General features: G+C 62.9%; 1 long non-coding RNA gene across 1 annotated transcript; it reads left to right on the top strand.

Annotated features, from left to right (window-relative positions):
• Positions 1–715: 715 nt before the first annotated feature.
• Positions 716–5,163, top strand: LOC124097510 (uncharacterized). The gene is made up of 2 exons (XR_006853252.2): positions 716–1,058; positions 1,916–5,163. It is a non-coding gene; the product is annotated as an uncharacterized LOC124097510 (long non-coding RNA).
• The last annotated feature ends 1,060 nt before the right edge of the window (positions 5,164–6,223 follow it).

Raw genomic sequence — 6,223 nt, 5'->3', positions numbered from 1 at the left:
CCCAAGGACAGGACCAGGCAGGGGAGAGGGGGACCCTGGCAGGGGACGAGGGAGCCCGGTGTGGAGTCTTCCAGAGACAAAGGCCTGAGCAGGAGGCAGGGAACCCGGAGAGGCAGCTGCGGAGGGGGCGGAGGCCAGCGGCCTGATGCTGCTGCGGAGCCTGGGCCTCGGACCCACGGCTGAGACCTGCCCCCGTCCAGCTGAGGCTCGACCCGGAGAGGGGAGCGCGCTCAGAACTTGAGAGGGAGGACCCTGCAGCTGCCCTTGGGGCTGTCACAACAGATAAAGCCGCTCCAGCCTCGCCGCGCTCCCCCGCGCGCTAATGCTCCGCAGCAGCTAAAAATACCGGCTGGAGGGGAGGGGGAGGGGAGGGAGGGGAGGGGGAGGGGGGGGGGGGGGGGGGGGGGGGGAGGGCGGGAGGAGGGGGCGGCTGCGTCCCGGCCGGGCTGCTCCGTCTCCAGAGCGCCCTGATGATCCAGATGTGCAGCTGCGGAGACGACTGCTCTGGGAACTGCAAATCACCGGCCCCTGGCGCCCCTCCCTTGGACAGGGTGAGGCTGCAGGAAGGAACCAGCGAGCAGGAGGGAGGCTGGACCGAGCCCTGAAAGAGGGAGACCTACCTCGGAGCTCTGCCGGCAGGGCCAGGGACGGGGGAGGGGGAGGGAGGGGGAGGCTGGAGGAGGGGGCAGTGGGGGGAGGGAGGGAGCCGGGCACAGACCCTCAAAGGACCAGGTTGGTGGGAACACCTCGGCCAGACCTCCTCCAGGACCTCCTCCCAGGCCTGTCAGGTGCCAGGCCTGCTGCAGCGGCGTGGGCGGGGCTCCGTGGAGAGGCCCCCAGGGTCGTCCGGACTAGGCAGGGAACCATGTGGAACCAGGTGAAGGCACCTCCTGGACGGCTGGTGCTGGACCCAGGGTACAGGGATAAGGCCACTGCAGCCTCTGCCCCTGGACAGAGACAAATCAGCAAACTCCACTCCTGAGTGACAGAGGCTGGAGGAAGGGTACGGATCAGGGAGCCTCTGCGGGAGGAGCCGGCCTTGACCCAAGATCTCACTGGTAAGAAGATTCCAGTTCTGCGAGCTCCAGAGGCCTGGCTCCCAAGAGAACCAGGCGGGACCAGGGTGGTAAACAGCAGAGCAGGGTTGGTGCCCAGGCCCAGCTGACCCCACACCTGGCATGTCACCCCGGGCTTTCCATCTGCCTGGGCCAGGGTCACCAAGTCTGACTAGATGGCTGTAGGGAGGCACAGGGACCCAGGGCCCAGGTGTGTGGGGAGAGAGCAGCCGGAGAACCTCACCCCTGCTTGCATACGGCCTGCAGGGTGCCCCCAGCAGTGCACAGAGGGTCCAGCATCAGGACAGAGGCCACCCGCCCTTGCAGGCAGGTGACCTGGGTAAAACGGCTCTCTGCACAAAGACCTTGCTTCTTTAGTTCACCAAACATTCTTTTTCTTTTCTTGTGCGGTACTGGGGATTGAACACAGGGCCACTCCACCCTGAGCCACAACCCTGGTCCTTTTTATTTTGAGACAGGGCCTCCCTAAGTTGTCCAGGCTGGCCTTGAATTTGAGATCCTCCTGCCTCAGCCTCCCGAGTCTCAGGAATTGCAGGCTCACCAAGTCGGCTGTTGCCAAACATTTCTGTCCTGAGCTCCTGCCGTGTGCTGAGCAGAGTCCCTGGCCTTGCTGTCCCCGACGGTGTGGTGGCCTGGGAGTGGGAGACTGAGGCTTCCGGCCACCTGCTTCTGGCCATAGGGACTCCACCAGCCCTCACCTCAGCCCTGGTCTCTGCCTGGGGCTTCCGCAGGCCACCCTTCAGTGAAACACCTGCACCCAGAACCCGTGCCTGGCGCCAGCGAGGCCTGGCCTGACCACCACCCTGGGCTCTGTGCCTGGCCCTTCTCTTTCTCCACAGGAGTTACAGTTTGTGGTGTCAGCCTCCGTTCAAACCCAGCCTCCTTTTGCCAGTCACTTGGGCCTCTGAGCCTCTAGCCTCAGCCTCCAACCCGTGAACAGTGCTACCTCGAGGGGCAGTTCTGAGAGGCAACACGCCGGCCCTGACTGGCGCCTCACTCGGCACAGCCCTCTTGCTCTGCCCGCCATGCGCCCTCCTGTGGCCCACTGGCCGCCATCTTTGGCCATCCTGCTGCTGGAGCCCAACCCAGCCCTCAAGAGATGGTGGTGCCGAAAGTCGTGGAGGACCCATGGGCTCCCCTCTGCCAGGGACGCCCCCTGTTTCCTTCCCATTCTCTTCCCTGGGCACGCGCCCCATCAATGGCAAGACGTGGATCCTGGCTGCTCCGCAGTGTCTGAACTGCTGTCTGGGTCCCCTGCCACTGCCCTCCCGGAGCCCTGTGTCCTGCGGACGCTCTTGCTGGGCTCCAAGAGGTGGGGACAGAGCCCAGCAGGATGGCATCACAGCTGGGTGCCGGCCTGTCCCCAGGCTCCTGGTCACTCAGCAGCCTGGACTCTCCTGGGTCACCAGGGCCACCAGGCGCCTCCTTGCTGTGTTTGTGCTGGGGTGAGCGTGCGCTTGTGCGTGCGCAGGTGGGAACGCGTGCTCTCAGGAGGAGCAGGGCAGGTCCTCTGTGCGGGGAGGGAAGGGGCCTCGCGGCCTGGGCTGAACAGGGCAGGACTGCAGCATCCCACCGGGGTGACACGGGCTGGCAGGGCCATGTGGCTGTTTGTTTGATTTCCCCCGACTTCCAAACTAGTTGAAATTACACACCAAGCACCGATTTAATTAAGTTTTCCGGTGTGTGGCATAATTAGTGAGACACACGTCGGAACGGGTGGGCGGGCACAGCCCTGCTCCTGCCTGTTACAATTTTCAGCCCTCGGGCCACAAAACATGGCGTTTGGGGGATGGAGGAGCCGGGCTGCCTGGGTCTCCCTGTGTGGCCTCCTGTCCACTCCACCCGGGGAGTGACCTGCCGCTACCACGGGGCCACAGCTGAGCTCAGGTGAAGCCCGGGAGCCTGCCGCCCCCTCAGGATGGGGCCTGACTGATCACAGGGCTCAGGGACGGTCACAGGGCCCGTCTGCTCAGGTTCTGGGGCACGATCACATTACAGGTAGGCGCTGCCCCCAGGGCGTGAGCCCCATGGCTCCATGGTGTCCAGCCCCATGGCGCGGGCGGCCCTCCTCCTGCAGACCTGGTCTCTCTCTGCTCAAGGCTGTGGTCACCCCAAGGCCTGCTGCCCGGGAAGCTCCACCACGTCAGGAGCCCAGGCTGCCTGGGAGGCGTAGACTGGGACTGTTGAGACCAAACCCAAATCCCCTTCGGAAGCACCTTCTGGACTTTCCAGGCCATGGGAGGGTGAGGCCTGCGCAGGGGAGCAGACCCCGCTCTGGCTGAGCAGGGAGGCTCCGTGGGAGCAGCCCCTTCTGAGCTTACGGCCCCTTGTCCTCGCGTGCCCTCTGCAGAGCGCTTTGCTCCCCGCTGCCCCCTGAAATGGCCTCTCAGAGGCCTCCAACAGCAGCTTGGGAGCCAAACCCAAGGCACCCATTCCTCCTTTCCTCCCTGGACTCCTGCAGTGTTCTCCCCGGCCTGTCCCTGTGCTCAGCTTGTGCTCCCCTGGCCGTCCCATGTCCCTCTCATTCACCTGAACAGTCTGGAGTTGCCAACCCCTGACCCTGGCCTGAGCCCAAGCATGTGGACGACAGGCTGCTCCCGGCTCAGGGCTGCCCTCCCACTGCCCCTGCCCAGCCAGCTGTGCAGCCCCCTGGCCCTTCCTGACCACCAGGGCCCTGAGCTGGGACTGCCCACCTTGCACAGTGGGCCCAGAGCCCCCGGGCAGCCCCCGTGTCTCAACTCACCACGTGACCCCAGGCCAGGTTCAGGACGTGGGATGGAAAAAATGTGGACATTTATTAAGCCCTGACTGTGTGCAGGCCTCGTCCTCAGTACTTGACCATCATTGGAGGCCCCAGCTCACTCCTCCCACCACTGTCCTCCAGTCAAGAGGCCAAGGCTAGAGCGCTCGCCTCGCATGGGCGAGACCCTGCGTTCAGTCCCCAGCACCCCGCCCCCCCAAAAAAAGGAGGCCAAGGCCAAGGCTGGAGGATTAGGATGCTTACTCATGGTGACATGGCTCTTAAGGGATCCCAGTCCTAGCGCCTGTCACCACAGCAGGTGGCCTGCCCAACCTCCATCCGAGCCTCTGTCCACCCTCCATCCACCCTCCCTCCGCCTGACCCCGGGCCTCGTCCCTCTTGCTCTCCATCCTCCCAGGGTTGCAGGCCCCGGACATCTCAGACTCTGCGATGCCCTTGAGCCTCGGCCTCTCTCCAGGTTGGCCTGGGGATTCAGTCCAGGTGACACCTGCCCTGGCCCCTCCCCTTCCTCTTGCACTTGGCCCTGACCGCGCAGCGTCACCCACTCTGTGCACACCCAGTGCAGGCCCCAGGTCAGGGGCTCTGCAGGGTCTCAAGTGCTCTGTGCAGGGGAGGACCCAGCCACCTGAGGAGCACATTCGGTGGGTGTGCCTCGGGGACACAACTCATCTTCACAGCAGCCTTAGGAAGAAGACTCATCTGTTCCTTGAACCTCCTTGGGGAAAGCCCTGTGCGTGCTGAGCCTGCACACACGACCCACAGTCCACACCAGAGGCCCCAGCTCTGTCCCCGGCCACATCTGCCTGCTGCTGGAGGGGACAGGTGCGCGATCCCGGGCCACAGGGCAGCAGCCCCACACGATGACTCTTAGCACCTAGGGCCTCGCCTGTGTCCTGAAGCCAGGACCCAGGACCCGTGGTGACAGCCTCACCCTTCTGTCAAGCACCAGGCTGTGCCCAGTGAACTCCGACCCATCCTGGGAGGCGACTGGGAGGGAGGAGAGAGTGTCTTTGGCACACCGGGCACCCTCGGGGTGGCTTACGACCCGTGGCCTTCTGCGGCCTCCCTGTCAGCCCAGTCAGGTGGGGGTGCTCCCAGGCTGCGGCAGGGGGAGGCCGGAGGAGAGGACGGGTCTGTGTGCTTCCTCGTGGCCAGGGCAGGCGAGCAAGGGCCAGTGGCCCTCCAGGTTGGGGTCGGGGTCCTGGCGGGATGGCAGGCTCTGGAAACTGTCCTCTGCACCTCCATCCCGCCCCCCATCCTCTTCCTTTCCGAGGCAGGATTCGGCCTCTTGAAATTCTGCACACTAATAAAATTGTAACTAATTTACATCCGAGATGGGGAGTGAGTGGCAGCGGTTGTCATGGAGACCATCTCCAGGGCCCTGCTGCCTCCGCCTCTCGGTGCAGCCGAGAGATCAAGAGATTCTTCTCCAGCTCTGCGGCTGGGGCCAGGCCTCTGCCTCCTCCTCCCGCCCTGGGCAGGCCCCTGGGGGCCGGGTGGGGGGCACAGGGCCTCTTCCACAGGCTCCAGGGTCTGCAGACTGCTCTGGACGATGAAGCCCCTGTCTCCTGGCTGAGCATCTGTCCCCACCCCCGCTTCCCTCACCTTGTGGACCCTATTGGCTCCTCTTACTCCAAATGGAGGCCCCAGAGGGACAAGAGGCCCTTTCCCTACACACAGCCAGTGACAGCGTCACAGTGGGGACCGTTTGCAGGGACGGAGCTACTTACAGAGCCATCTTCCTAGGAGAAGCCCCATCCTGGGACCTAAGGATCCTGAGCTGGAGGAGACACTAGCCCAGACTCCCAGAGCGCCCCAGGCAGCTGCAAAGGCACTGGGGTAGCTGAGCAGCAGCCGCGCCATGGGCTGAGCAGGGCCTCTGGTGTGCGGTGCTCACGTCTACCTCGAAGCAATGCATAGGGTAATATTGTTTTGTTCGGCTTTGTTTGCAGTTTGAGGGATTGAACCCAGGGCCTCAGGAATGCTGGGCAAGCACTTACTGCTGACCCATACCCAGCTCTTTTATTTAAAAAATGATTTATATTTCGGTACCAAGGATTGAACCCAGGGGCGCTCAAGCACAGAGCCACATTCCTTCCTTCCTTCCTTCCTTCCTTCCTTTATTTTTATTTAGAGATAGGATCTCACTAAATTACTAAGGCTGGCCTTGAACTTGTGATCCTCTTGCCTCAGCCTCCTGAGCTGCTGGGATTACAGGGGTGTGCCACCAGCAATGATTTAAAGGGTAATATTCACCAGGCTTGACTTAAAGGGTAATAGTTCAATCCCTGTTTTTACAAAAAATGAAAGGGTCTCAGAGAGGTGGATAGATAACACCCAAATTCAGACACCTGGTAAGCATGGGGACTGCAGGCAAAACCATTAT

This window comes from Marmota monax, unplaced genomic scaffold (genome assembly GCF_021218885.2).
Source record: "Marmota monax isolate L192 unplaced genomic scaffold, Marmota_monax_Labrador192_F-V1.1 WCK01_AAM20220418_F8-fsc00020, whole genome shotgun sequence".
Taxonomy (NCBI): Eukaryota; Metazoa; Chordata; class Mammalia; order Rodentia; family Sciuridae; genus Marmota; species Marmota monax.
This window is presented reverse-complemented; position numbering and strand designations above follow the sequence as displayed.